This window comes from Rhinopithecus roxellana, chromosome 9 (assembly GCF_007565055.1).
Source record: "Rhinopithecus roxellana isolate Shanxi Qingling chromosome 9, ASM756505v1, whole genome shotgun sequence".
Lineage (NCBI taxonomy): Eukaryota > Metazoa > Chordata > Mammalia > Primates > Cercopithecidae > Rhinopithecus > Rhinopithecus roxellana.
Window position 1 is genome coordinate 65,992,830 of NC_044557.1, and position 14,856 is coordinate 66,007,685.

Here is a 14,856-nt window from a genome sequence, read left to right on the forward strand (position 1 = left end):
AATAAAAAAGTAGAGAGGGGTAATTTTTTTAAAATATCTGTCTCTCTGCCTCACAGCATTGTTACTCCATTGTGGCTCAAATAACAATGGATGTAAAAAAGTGTGTTGAATATACCAAGTGTTATAGAAATGTCAAGCAATAGAAATCAATGACTTAGACAGTCCCTGCCTACTAACTCTAAGGCAAAAAGCTGGTGGTCCAATGACCTTTCTATTAAGCACAAATTTCAGACAATAAGATTGTATAAAAAGCAATCCTTTCAAAGATTTAAGCTCTGTTGCCTTAGAGTTAGCAATTAATGAGAATGAGAGTAACATCAAAGAACTGTGTCAGAAGGGGAGAGGTTGCCTGTGCACAAAGTGGACCTGTATTTTATTCAGGGTAGACCTGTTTTTGCTTCCGTCTCCCTGAATAAGGAGGAAAGCTCAGGGTAGTTCAACCCTTCTCTGAAATTGGAAGAGATTTCTTAGCTGGGGTCCTTCATATTTCTATTTTATTTGAAAAGAAGCTTCCAGGTCAGAGATGAAAGAAAAGCTGCTACAAGTCAGTGCTGGAGCATATAAACCAGTGAGCAATTTTCAGCAAATAGCTCATAAAAGATTATGCTTGAGAGAAGTTTTGAAGATCAGATTTGCTGTTTCAGATAAATATAGTGTTTATTCTCAGCCTGCAAGGTAGAAAATGTTCTCTTGGAGCAGTTTACCATCTTTCTGTCTGGAGAAATCGATGAGCTTCTAGGGGCTCTCTTTAGATGCCATGGTAACCACATGATTCAGGTCAAGTCTTTCATGTTTGGATACAGCTTAAGGAATTTTAAAATGCTACCTCAGGAAAAAAGCTCTTACAGTAGGCACTGCTGGTATGTTCAAGCTGAACATTAGACACATTCACTTCAGGGCACGGGCCCCACTGTGTCCCCCAGTACTGGGAAGCACTTGGGTAGCCAAGACAAATAGAAGACACTATATCAAGGGACTTACAGTGGGTGGTGAGGAGTCCTGATAAGTAAGCAACAATGAGGTAGGGGCCCCAGGTTGGGGAGGGGCCTCAGGTTGGGGAGGGCCCCACTGTGGGGAGAGCAATGACCAATTGTTCTGAGAAATAGCTAATCACAAACATGTAGCACCCTCCAGCAAGATGTTATAAAACTTCCCTCCAACCCTTGCCTCTTTGCAGACCCACTGCATCCTTGCAATGCTATGCATCCTTGCTGTGCTACCCACTGCATCCTTGCAATGTATTTGCCTACTTTCTCTAATAAATCTGCCTTTCTTTACCTACAACTGTCTTGGTAAATTCTTTTACTGCCCTTGCCACTGGCCCCAAATAGTTGCTACCCCCAACAGGTGTGGTACCCAGGGATCAGCAATTATAAAATATCTAAGAATATACAGTAATTATGACATCATAAAGTCTGAGCTTTTTAAATTTGGTTTTTTAATTAAAATTTTATTCTTTAGCTTTTGCTGTGACTTCAACTGTAAAAGTCTTTCATGAGGATTACATTGGTTAAATATAAACATAAGAATAAGTTGAGTGTTGAGCAGGAAAACAGTAACAGCAACAGAAAGAAGTTTAAATTGTTCATTTGGGCCTTCAAATACACTTAGCCTGAAAAACCAGGAAGAGTAAAAGGAGAGCTGTCGGCCTGTGGGAAAGAACAGCAACTTTGGCTTTCCTGGTAAGGCAAAATCACCTCCAGCATGGGGGTCTCTCTGACGTCTCCCTAGAGATAATAATTTTCCTTTACTTGAAAGTAATGAACAATTATCAGGTGATGGGGATTTCCTCTTCTTCATTGTGTGTGTGGGTACGTTTATACCATATAAGATTACATCAGGAAACGCTATGGAGGTCACTATACACACGAACCAATGAGCATCTCAATCATTTCTATGTATGTACAAGAAAGTTAATAATTTCAACCAAATGATCTTCATAAATCCCATGAATGAGCTGTGAATTTCTTCAGGGAAGGATGCACAAGAGAAATGTCATGTCTGGTCCCTTTTTTACCATGTAGTTGAGGAGGCAAAGACAGACCCACAGGAAACATGGACAGGAGACATTGTTTGATCTCTCTTGACCCTTACCTACTCTTCATTTCTTTCTTGACCTCATGGAATCCTCTTTGACTTCTACCCATCCACCATATCCATTAACCACTTTCTCCATCTTTATGGTCAACCCCTACTCCCCCGACACAGACACAGATACATCTTCGTCTCCTTCCTTCTGTGCCCAATCTGAGAATGTTATGAACTCTCCATAGATCCTCAATATTCTTCTCCTCTTACGTTTTCAAACCTGGATCAATCCTGCATTCTTTATTCCGTTCCAAAACTGATAACTCCAGGAGAAAAGCTACACAACCTTATAAATCCCTTTGAAGAAGTCATGGGGTCTCACTTGAGAATGTTAATTTCCCAGTTAGGATGTAAGTTTCTTGAGGACAGAAACTGTGTCCCATACTTCTTTGTTAAGCCCAAGGGTACCCTTGAAGGCTCAAAAAATATTTGATGTAATGAATTAACGCTAGAAATAAGGAACTAGAAAGGTCAGTGCTCATTTGACAATCTTATGTATAAAACTTTCCTACCTAGTTTATGTGTAAATAAACACATAAAGTAGGTATGTGCTATTCCAAAATAATTCAAAAACATAGCCTCAGAAAGGACTACTACCTAAAAATTAGCTTGTAAAAATTATTCTGTGAATTTCAGAGTTGTAAAACTCTTCAAACTTATTTTATAACTCAAAATATTTTCTAATTTAAGATCATCCTTCCTGTTAGTTAAAGCAGTGTATTGAGATCTTACTATACTGTATGAGAAACCACATTTAAAGTTTCACCAAATGGAAATTCATCTTCAGTTCATATTTGTATCTCTCCCATGGAAAAACAAAAGGGTCTTTCCATGTTAGTCAGAAAGACAAATATCAAAGCAATCCTGAAATATCTCATTTCAGGGAGAAGAAAGTCAACATTCATATGAGGCAATGGCCACTGTGAGGTGTAAAGTTTCAATGGGACATTGCCCCGAAGGAGTCCTGGGTACTTTGAGTCCACACTGGGAATGCAGAATGCTCTTCCCTTAAGTCAGTGGCAAACTGGTCTCAGCTGTGTGGGGACTACTGCTCTGCCAAGCAAACTGTGCTGCAGGTCATGAACCTCATACCAGCTTGGCAGGAACAAGCCCGAATGTCGCCTGATTCTCCTACAAATGTAATAATATCCAACAAGCAACTGATTGGACAGCACACGATGTCATTTTCTCTAATTAAGGAACTCTCAAGAAAAACCAAAATAGCGACAGAGCACTGTCAGCAAAGCAATCAGTGGCGACAATTAGCTGTCAATTCCAACTCCTGGGCTGAGCCTCGGGTAGGGAGCCGGGCTAGTTGCTAAGAGTTTCCAAATCAGCATTACATCAGGAGTCAAAGACGACAAGGACATAAGGAGAGGCCAGAGCCTGCTATACACCAACAGCGCCTGCCTCAAACTCTCCTCTAGTGCGGGGAGTAGCAGGATATGTAATCATAGAAGTTACTGCCCAGTCATCTGCATTTGCTTGTTTGTTTGTGTCTTGAGAAGAAACGCAGAGGGATCTAATGATGAATCATGCAGTGAGCTTCTGAAACAGCTGAAGGCCTAGCGGCTGTGGTCCTTGCTGTTTTTTTACCGAGTCACCCTTCCTCTTTACCTGAAACAAGTCTACCCATTCTCTAAGATCTATAGGCAGTTCATCCCATCTCCTTTAAAAGGGCTTCATGACTACAAAACACACATGAATTTTCCCTTTTCTCAGCTCCCATAGCAGATCACCACATTGCAAGGTCATTAGTAGCAGGAGTTGAGTAAACATATAAAGCAACTAATATAATACAGTTGGCACAATATGTAATAATATATAACAATCAGATATGTTTATATATACACACATACACTCACACACACACACATAAATATATACCCTCACACGCATACATATATAATTATTAGCAGAAGCATCATTCTCTCCATCTCAATGTTCCTACTACCTGGGCACATAAAACAAAATGTTTATCTTCTTGAAACTACTAGAAGGTGATTCTTCCACCTCACTACATCCCTCCATGCTCCCTCAAGGGAGTGAATTGAATTGCTGAGCCTGAGAGTGGGTAAGCGCATGGTGGGCTAGGTACCTCCCCTTCTCTCTATTTCTAGTCTCAGCAGCACATATTTTTCTATTCCATGAAAGAAGATTTCAGCAATCGAAGTAATAGGAGGCGTCATTATAGATGAACCTGTTTATAATTTAAGCTCATTCTCCAATACAGCAGCACTGGTCCTACCACTAATCTTTAGCTCCCTGTTGGTCTGATGTCTACATTTAGTTCTCCATCCATAGCAAGCCCAGCTCCAGTTGCTTTTGCAGAAAGAATATGCCCAACTTAACGATACATTTCTCAGCCTCCTTTGCAGCTCAGGGTGACCATTGAGATTATGCCAGAATTCACTGGCCAGGGCAACCAGAACTCTTTACCTGGGCTGACTCCACTGGGAGGCATGACCTGGTGCCCTTCTCTGGCTACCTGCTTGGAACACATATGTAATGATCCCAAAATGAACAAGATATGTTAAAAAAAAAATTAATGATGTTGCCAGAATGTTTTGACTTCATGTCTCTCACTAAGTGGGGAAAGGAAAGAGCTTAAAATACCTGAGTCCAAAAACAAAAGAAAAGATAAAAGAAGAGCAGGTGCTTTAATCCAGAAATCATGGCTAGCATTTTCTATGGAATTAAAAGAAAGAGAACAGCTTAAGAATTTGGACAAATGTAAAATTAACCTTTATCAAGAGTTGAGAAAACTAGAATTTTGGCAGCACACTCCCTTCACTGAAGAACAAGATACTCAAAGTCAGGAAGATTAAGAAGTTGAGAGCTCTTGGCAAGAACCTTGTCGGAGGAATGGGTCCTTGCTACGACCCTGTGAGCCAGGTTTTTGAAGCATCAATAGCAACTTCATGCAGGAACGTGTTTCTTAAGCTGAGACCAATATGGAGAGGGCAGAATTGCCCTAGGAAGCAGGCTTCATGTGGGTCTCTGTCCATTTGGGCTGCTATAATAATATACCATAGACTGCAAGCTTATAAGCAACACTTATTGCTCACAGTTCTGGAGGCTGGGAAGTCTCAGATCAAAGTGCCAGCAGATTCGGAATCTGGTGAGGGTCCTATTCCTGATTTATAGATGGTGCCTTCCTGCTATGTCCTTACATGATGGAAGGGGCAAAATTCCCATAGGTTTTTTTTTTTATTAGGGTATGAATTCCATTCATGAGGGCCCCACTTTCATGATCTAATCGTCTCCCAAAGACTCTCACCTCTTAAAACCATCTCTTTGGGGGTTGGGTTTCAGCATATGAATTCTGGGGGGTATACAAATGATCCCCTCATAGCAATAGGTCTAAAAAGAAATCTCTTTATGAGAGAAAGCACCAGAAAAATCCCTGCTACAAGAAAGAGTTTTTAAATGCTAGGAGCACAGAGCTCAAAAAAAAAGTTTAAAAGTAGTAAGTTTTAAATAAGCATATCAATGATAATTGTTCAATTAAATTGATAATTTAACTAGAAAATGCATTTAAATGCCTTAATTCTGTGCACTGTACCCCACACCCCACCAGGTTATCCTTACAGTAGAGTTACCTTCACAATATTTTGACTTTGAAAGATTTTAATCTCATTAAATATAAAGTCGACTACAAAAAACACAGAAACCATGATTACGTAAAACACCACATCTAGTACATTCTAGACATTCTAGTACACAAGAATCATTCAGGGATCTTGCTGAAATGCAGATCCTGATTCATCAGGTCTGAGATAGGACCTGTGATTCTCCATTTCTAACAGGATCTCAGTGGGTGCAGATGCTGCTGGCCCCTGGACCACCCCTGGAATACCAAGGGTGTAGACGGTTAATATAACTGAGCTGAAAGTTGAAGTGATGCTCCCAAGATGGCTAGGAAATCAATAAGTTGTGGAATTAGAATGATGCACTTCTCGACCCATAGACATTAGTAGTCCTTCTTTAAGATCTTCAACTGTACACCCCTCTTCTGAGAAGCTGCAAACTTCTCCAGAATGCCCATTCTACTGTCTCATTTTTGTATTTTTTTCATTGTTCTCCTTTTCATCACCCTGTCTTGAAGATATTTATGGCAAGGAGAAGCCAATCTTCCTCTCTCCCTTACCCCAGACCTCAGAATAAAGCTATTCTATTGCAATATTCCTGGCATTGTAGCCATATATTTCTACAAAGGAACAAAGAAAAATGCCAAACACAGTCAATCCAATAAAAGAATAAAATTTAAGTCCTCTCAGTTTTCCTATTAAGTTTTAGATTGTGGTTTTATTGATTCGGTTTCCATTCATTTTTGACTGGCAATTGTATTTACAACCAAAATTTTCCTTTAAGCCAGTGACTCTTAAAAATTTGCAACACAGTTCTACATCCATGTAAGATACAGAAAACCACAGAGAACATCACTCTCATCCTAACAACAAGAAAAGCCTCATAATCAACAAAATCATAATTGTATTGAACCCATTAGAGAGCTAAGGACACAAGGCAACCAAGTGAACTAAGTTTACCAAGAGTGGCATGCCCTTCCAAGGAGAAAGGGGTCACACAAACTGTCCCCTTTGGCAGGGCACAGTAGAAAGAGGCAGCCATCATGAAAGCAGGAATAAGAAAATAGCTAAAATGTTAATGAATTTCTAAAAGGCAAATGTGGGCAAGTATGAAAGTATCCCTGGGAGCCTCAGAAACATGAGATGAGCCCCAGCTCTCTCTCAAGCTTTTTCCCAGGGTTCTGCAATGAACACTCATTAAAAAGAAGGGTGGGGCTGGAGACTGGGGAGTTCTCCTTTTAGTAGGGCAGAGGCAAGTAATGCTTCTTCCATCTACTTCCCAAACTTTATTTCATATTAAGCAAAAGCTTTCAACAACTGGCAGAGGACCAAAACACCTTCCCAGCCCCAAGGTCCAAGCAAAAATCCACTGATTCTTGGAAAGGGGTACAAGCAAAAGCCTGCCATCTGCCCTAAGGGAAGGACAAGAAACTTGCAGGTCCAGGATCCTGTGCTGACACAAACAAGAGGTCTGTTACCAGTGAGGGAGGGGCAGGAAACTCTCTCCCACACAAAACACTCCACAGATACAAGGCAAAGGTTGGCTGCCTTGAAGAGAAGCAGGAACACTAACAAAGCCCCAGTCCCAAGGCCCAGAAACATAAGGCCTACCTAAGAATGAGGCTGGCCCAGTTGAACTGAGAACTTACCACCACCACCACAGCTCTGCCTAGTACAATGAACAAGAGCAATCTACTGCTAGCAGAAGAGCACAAACATGGAGAGAGAGGTCCCCTTTGTGGAGCAAGGGTGAAGAGTCTGCTGAAAACTGAGGATGGAGCTTAGACATGTAGAAAAACACTCTGGAATGCCACTGCATAAGGTCACTGCAGTCCACCATTGGAGAACTTTGGAATCATAGTTACGTGAAGGTAACTATGGTAATCACAAATTCAACTCCACCCAAACTCAGTACTAATTACCAATCTTGTTGTTAACTACTAACAAGATTGACTCAACTCTTCATATCAACAATCTTACAGAAGAAGAAGTATGCCCAATTCTGAGTAGCAATATTATTTATTATCTACTGCTGTTCTACAAACACTTTCCAACATGCAATCAAAATTACAAGACACTCAAAAAAGCAAAAACAAAAAGCCCTCAACTCATTGTCAAAATAAAGCAATCAACAGAGCTAGAAAGAGAGATGGCCTGGATTTTAGAACAATCAGAGACTTTAAAATAGCTATGATTAATATGTTAAAGGCTTTCATAGAAAAGGAGGATAAAATGCAAGAAAAGATAAAGCATCTTAGATGAGAGAGGGGAAGTACAGAAAATAAACAAACTTAAAGATAGATTAATAGAAACTTTATCCAAGTTGAAATCAAAAGAGAAAGAATATTTTTAACAAAAAGATCATGCAAGAGCTGTCAAACAGTATAAAATGGTCTAATATGCATATAATTAGAGTACCAAAGAGGGGAGAGAAAGATAGAGGTGTCAAAGTAATTAAAATGGGGAAAGAGTAGCTTTTTCAATATGTGATGCTGGAAAATTTAGACATCCATATAAAAAGTTATTCTTGACCCTTACCTCACAAAAGACATAAAAAATTACCTCAAAATGGATCATATAACTAAATACAAAGCTTAAGCTTTAAAATTTCTAGAAAAAATAAGAAAATCTTTGCATCCTTCATTTTAGCAAAGATTTCCTAAATAGTACTTAAAACTACTCTTCCAGGCTGGGTGCAGTGGCTTACACCTGTAATCCCAACACTTTGGGAAGCTGAGGCGGGTGGGTCACCTGAGGTCAGGTGTTTGAGACCAGCCTGGCAAACATGGTGAACTCCCGTGTCTACTAAAAATGTAAAAATTAGCTGGGTGTGGTGGTGGGCACCTGTAATCCCAGCTACTTGGGAGACTGATGTAAGAGAATTGCTTGAACCTGGGAGGCAGAGGTTGCAGTGAGCCAAGATAGAGCCACTGCACTCCAGCCTACGTGACAGAGCAAGACTCCATCTCAAGAAAAAAAAAAAAAAAAATACTCTTCCACTTTTAAAAATTGATAAACTGAAATTCACCAAAATGTAAAACTTTCTACTCTTTGGATGATACTTTTAGGACTTTTAAAGAAATAAACTAGACACTGAGAAAAGTATTTGCAAGGCACATATTTAATAAAGTATTTGTATCCAGAATATATTCTAATTAGCTACATATCATTAAGACAAATAATTTTTAAATGGGTGAATGATTTGAACAGACACTTTATCAAAGAAGATATGCAGATGGCAAAGTAGCACATGAAAAGGTGTTCAACATCATTAGGGAAATGAAAATTAAAGCTATGATGAGATAACACTATACACTCAAATTGCTAAAATTACAAAGAGTGATAATACCAAGTGCTAGAGAAGCTATGGAGCAACTAAAACTTTCATATATTGCTGATTGGAATGTAAAATGGCACAGTCCTTTTGGAAACGGTTTGGGGGATTTTTAAAAATAATGTTTAACATATATTTGCTATGCTTTCCATATGATACAATAATCCCACTCCTAGTAATTTACCCAAGAGAAAGGAACACATATGTCCACACAAAGGCCTGTTCATGAATCTTTGTAGCAGCTTTATTCCTAGTAGCTAAATACTGTAAACAACCCAAATCTTCATCATTTGGTTAATGGATAAACTTGTGGTATACCACACAATGGAATTCTTCTACTCAACAATAAAAAGGAACAAACCACTGTTACTTATAACAGCATGGATGAATCTCAAAAAAAAAAAAAAAAAAACACCCCAAGTGAAAAAATCTGAAACAAAGGCTGCATACTATATGATGTCATTTATATATTCTGGAAAAAAGAGAAGCAGAGAGCCAAATCTAGATTGTGGTTGTCAAGGGCTACAGGTAGAGGGAGTAGATTTACTACAAAGGTGTACATTTTCAAGTGTTAGATACATTCTACCTCTTGATTGTGAGGTAAAACAATGATTACATACATTTTTCAAAATGTATCAAACCATATATTTTAAGAGAATGAATTTTCCATGTGTTAATCCTACCTCAGTAACCCTAACCAAAATAGACATATAGTGCTATGGCAAAATAATGGGGCTTGGTCAACTGGATCTTCACATGGAAAAAAATTAATCTTGACCTTATACTTCACACCATGTACAATGAAATCAATTCCAGACATATTATAGATTGAAATGTAAAGGTAAAATAATATATGAAATTCATAAAATAATGAACTTTTGTTCATAAAAAAGAGTAAAAAACCACAGAAAAAGAGATGATATTTGTAACACATATATCCTACCAAGGATATATCTAAAATATATATTATCAAAAATGCCTACAACTCAATAAGAAAGACAATTTAATTTTTAAAACAACCCAATGTTTTCACATTTTTAAGACCTGAAGGGGCTTCTCACAAAACAAGATACCCAAATGGCCAATTAATATATGAAATGGTGCCCCACCTCATTAGTCTATAGGGAAACGCAAATTTAAACAATATGATGCTATTACATACCCACCAGAAGAGCTTAACTTAAAAAAACAAAACAAAAAAACAGAAAACACCTTGTTTTGGAAAATATGTGGACTAATTAGAACCCCCATACACTCCTGATTATAGTATAAATTTTTTAATTAATGCAACCATCTTTGAAAACAGTTTGATAGTATCTACTAAAGCTGAACATATGCCTGCCTTATGATCCAGAAATTCCCCTCCTGCATATGTATTCAACAGAAATATGTATATGTAACTGAAACCATAACAAAACTGACTCAAGAAGAAATAGAAAACCTAAATAAATCAGTTAGTAAAATTTCTTTCCTCAAAGAAAACATCTGGCCCAAACTGTTTTACTGTCAAGTTCCAGTATACATTTAAGTAGCAAGTAATTTCAGTATTTTGAAAACTATTCCTGACAAGAAAAATCACAGAAAGATTTTAGTCAATCTCATTTATGACTAAAACTTAGCAAATTGTATCTAGCTAAGTATAGAAAAGACAACACATCATTACAAAGTTGGTTTTATCTCAGCAATGCAAGGTAGCTTAACATTAGAAAATCCATTAATGTAAACTAAAATTAACAAATGAAAGCATAAACATCATTTGATCATCTCAGTGGATATAGAATAGCATTTAATAAAATTCAACATATATTTATAATAGAGACTTTTACCAAACTGGGAATAGAAGAGAACATCTTAAGGTGATAATGAATATTTTTAAAATACTTCCATCAAATGAATGTGCCATAATTAATTTAATACAATTTACCTACTATTGGATATTTACATTCTCTCCTTTTCATTTTGTATTATTTTACTATCATAATGTATGCTGTGATGAACATTTTTGTGCATGTCAAGTTACCAGTGCCTCAATTTCCTCATGTATAAGATGGAAGTAAGACTCAAAAGGCTAAAATGAGGATTACATAGAATGTTATGTTTATGTATGTCTTAAGGAATCTTGGGAGAAAACTGTTGTTTACAAACCTAAGAAAAACTTGTTCTATACTTACCTGGTGTTGGATCTCTCACAGCACACTGCAGGCTCAAGTCAGAAGAAATCACTCTGTCAAAAATAAAATTATTGTCTTAGCTTATCAGGAACTAGGAAGAATCATTAAAAAGTCTAAATACATCTAATAGAGTTCTGTTAATATATATAAAACACAAATTTTAAGTCTTAGCATTGTATCACACTTTAATATGCCACTATTTCTTTCTTTATTATTGGTTCTACATTGGTTCTGATTGTTTCTAAAATCAGAATATAATATCTGCAGAATGCAATCAGTGATGGGGATTATTGCTTGCTCCAAGATTCCCTTGTATCATTTGCTATTGTCCTCTCATCCCACTTCCATCCCGCTAATCAAGTGAGTATGACTACTACCATGCTTGCTTCATCTGACTGTGATATATAGCACTTCAGTTCTGCACAGTAGTCAGAGTGATCATTCTAAAATTTAAGCATAACACTCTTCTCCTGGAACCCCTTCCACAACTTTCTCTTGCCCTGTGGATAAAAGCCAAACTCCTTGCCATGACATCTAAGGTACTTCATCATTTAACATCCGCCTACTTCTGTAGTCTCATCTCTCATCTCTGTACCATTTCCTGAGCTCCAGCTACTTCACACTTCCTTCAGTTCCACCTCACCTCTTGCCAGCGCCCAGTGTTCATACACACTGCTCCCTTGGCCAGGACTAACTTTCCTCCTTCCCCACTCACCTCCACCTGACTAATTCCTACTTGTCCTTCCATTCTCCACTTAAGTGTTGCTCCTCCAGTCAAGTCATCTGCCGCACTTGACCATCTTAAGGTCATTTATTAACACTCCCAAAGAACACTGCACCTTTTCTTTTGTAACATCATATATACAAATATATATTCAGTATTTCTTGTCTTCCCTGTGAGTTCACAGATCATGTCTGTGTCTTTCACAGCTGGATCCTCAATGCCTAGACCAGGACTGGTCTCACAGAAGATGTTTAATAAATATTTTTTGAGCAAAAGAATTAATAGAGACATCCTCAGTCCTTAGCTTTCCAATCCATCTTTTGATTCACATTGATAATTTAATAAGCTTCCTACCATATTTCATTAATTAGGACTCACTGATTGTAGAAACAATACTATTTTATATGCCAATTATAAAGAAAGAAGTGGGCCGGGCGCGGTGGCTCAAGCCTGTAATCCCAGCACTTTGGGAGGCCGAGACGGGTGGATCACGAGGTCAGGAGATCGAGACCATCCTGGCTAACACCGTGAAACCCCGTCTCTACTAAAAAATACAAAAAACTAGCCAGGCGAGGTGGTGGGCGCCTGTAGTCCCAGCTACTCAGGAGGCTGAGGCAGGACAATGGCATAAACCCGGGAGGCGGAGCTTGCAGTGAGCTGAGATCCGGCCACTGCACTCCAGCCTGGGCCATAGAGCGAGACTCCGTCTCAAAAAAAAAAAAAAAAAGAAAGAAGTGGTGGCACATTATAGTGTGATACAATGCTAAGACTTAAAATTTTTATTTTATACATATTAAAAGAGCTCTATTAGACTTTTTTGGATTTTTATGATGCCCATATAAAAGGAAAATATAAAGATATAAGTGAAATAAATTGGCTTAGGTATTCACACTCAGAGCCACAGTATTAACAGGGCACCAAGCTGAGATGGGTGTAGGTCAATGAGCCCACAGCCTCTAGCCAAGCCCTGGCACCAGGTGCCTCCACCATGGGGAAAGAGATACTTTCTGACCTTCCGCTAGCCCAGTAAATGACAGTGAACTCCCAGCAGAGACTCTTCTCCCTAACTACTTTTTTGTCCTATTAAAATACCATTTTTTAAGGACACAGTTTTTTGATACACAGAAGTTGCTTAGGCGTGCACCATCACATTGAAGTAGAGAGGACAGGAGTGCCAGAGGTCTCCTAATCCCCATCCAGCACTCTAGGACTCAGGATATCAGGTTGGAAATACTCAGCCATGTCTGGGAACATGAGGAGGAAAGAGACACAACCAGAAAAGCCATAGCCCTCCTGTGACTCAGTTTCCTCATCTGTAAAATGGACATACAGAATTAGATGATGTATTTGTACAGGGTCCCAGCAGAAAAGAGATGATACACTCAAATGGGAGCTTTAGTGCAGAGGACGATTTACACAGTGTGAACAGGGTTAAGGGAACCACCAAGAGGGGGTGATGCAGGTGCCTCCCATTGGCCAAATCCAAATAGAAACCAGAGGTCAGGGGAGCCCATTGAGGGGATCCATGGAGACCAGCCTCCCTGGATCCAGAACAGTGTGGAAAAGGGGGAGGGTGGGTCTGAAAGGACAAATGGAGACTCCCCAGCACAGATCATCTCTGAGTCCCCACAGAACAGAATAATCCAGTATTCTATGATCATTTCAATAAAGCATTAAGCTTTGCAACAGCAAGAAGAGATTTATGTCTATTCCAAAGACTTGAGGAAAATCCACCAGGATGCAATTTTTCATCATTCCATGTGCTTAGCTCAGATGACTGCACTCTCTTGCAGTTCTTGGAAATGGTTCAGATTGAGAACACCCCACTATACAGACCCTGTTTTTCTCTAATTGAGCTCTTAAAATGTAGGGGCATTCTGTTTTGAGCTAGTATTGATGTTTCCTCTGGTCTCATCCTCCAGATCCTTTTCAGAAACGGGTTCTTGCAGTGTCCACAACCTCACAGAAAACAGGTTCCAGCAGGAGCAAAACAAAGGCTTTGGCTTTCTAAGCCAAGCCCCTAGAGTCTCAGAACATAGTCAACATGATGAACTACAGCCATACTTACCACTCCTCCCACACATCCAGACCAGAAACCATTCATTTCTGCTGGGAGAAGGTATGGAGAGAAAGGTAGAACTGTGTAGTCATGGTGGTTCCTGAGAAAGAGGCTTCTGGTGAATCCATTTCCCCCCATCCAAGCCAGTAAATGGTAAGCACCACATGTGTTTTTGTCCCCTTTCCCCCTCACAACTCATTTTTAAAACTCTCATTCTTTCCCTTGACTGGGCCAGTGCTCCAGGTATCACCCACCCCATCACACACCCTCCCTTCAGTGGCAACCAAGTCCCATTAGCACTCCCAAGTCATGGGGTGCTTGGTCCTAAGGCCAAGGTATGAGATTTGTCATTTCAAAAATCAAAGATCCTTTCAAAAATTTCATTTGAATAAATAACTGCTTCTAAAGAAGTTCCTAGCATCACCCGCCCTAAAGGCCCAGGCAGTGACGCTGACCACAGTTTCTAGCATCTGTTCTTTCCTGAATTTAGAGATGATGCTATGCTCCAAAGCACAGAGGTTTTTGTTGTAACCATTATACTGAAGCCCAACTAGGCAACACTGGCCATTAGAGAGAGGTCATACTGTGCCATGAAAGCGCTCTTAGAATAGAGAGGAATCACACTGGGTTAGAACGAAAACTCATTTAGAATAAAACAAAAATAAGTTTTCAGAGAAAAACATCTCTATTTTTCTTTCAAATGAGTCAGATGATTTTTATAAAGTGAATGAAGACTTTGATTTCTGGCAAAAATAAATTAATTAATTAATTAATTAATTAATTAATATAAAATAAAAGGAAGAGAGAGGCTGCCCATTCCCAAGGGGGAATCTAGCAGGGGCAGGGAGTTCAGCATATTGACCTTGACCAAATTGTGTAATCTCTCTGTC

The 14,856-nt window shown here is 39.0% G+C and overlaps 1 protein-coding gene across 1 annotated transcript in view; it reads right to left on the reverse strand.

Moving 5' to 3' along the window:
• NCALD (neurocalcin delta) overlaps positions 1-14,856 on the reverse strand; it is a 478,271-nt gene that overhangs the window by 354,497 nt on the left and 108,918 nt on the right. Inside the window, exon 2 of the mRNA XM_030937324.1 lies at positions 11,184-11,236. The gene's annotated coding sequence lies outside the window, so the exon portion shown is untranslated. The remainder of the gene's footprint in view (positions 1-11,183; positions 11,237-14,856) is intronic.